A 637-nucleotide genomic window follows, 5' to 3' on the forward strand; every position below is an offset into this window, starting at 1 on the left:
GAGAGAGAGAGAGAGAGAGAGAGAGAGAGAGAGAGAGAGAGAGAGAGAGAGAGACTGGAGACTGACTTGTGCCGGGGGCCTCGTACACACTAAGCAAGTGCTCTAGCAAAGAACTACAGCCCCAGCCCGGGAGCCCCTTCCGTACGCCGAGACTTCCCCTTCCTAAGTGTGGGCTGCTCTCCCCGCTGTTAGCACAGGGCCTGGATCTAGCAGTGTGACTGTGAGCAGGTTCTTCAGCCTCGGGCTGCCTGTATCCTGTTGATCTCACTGCCTCCCTCCGGGATTTCTTGGGGAGATTCTGACACACAAAGCTTCCTAGTGGCAGTGGGGTGGTGGTGGTTGCTACAGTCCCTCCGGCACCTTGAACCAGAGGCCATCCTCACTCAACTGGAGCAGCGTTTTGCAGGGCCCTATGCGGACATCTGCTTCTCACAGGGCTCACTTAGAAAGCAAGCCACCTCCCGGCTCCCAGCTGGATGGAGATGTCGCTTCTGCCTCAGGGAAGGTGACCGACCGACTACCTGCACACACCCCAGTGCCACAGCTCCATGGATGGAGACACTGTGGCTTCCATGTGGCTTCCATCCTGCCTGCTGCCACGGGTGTTCTCTGCTCTCTGGCAACTGGAGTCCCCTTT

This window comes from Octodon degus, unplaced genomic scaffold, assembly GCF_000260255.1.
Source record: "Octodon degus isolate 3935 unplaced genomic scaffold, OctDeg1.0 scaffold00033, whole genome shotgun sequence".
Classification (NCBI taxonomy): Eukaryota; Metazoa; Chordata; class Mammalia; order Rodentia; family Octodontidae; genus Octodon; species Octodon degus.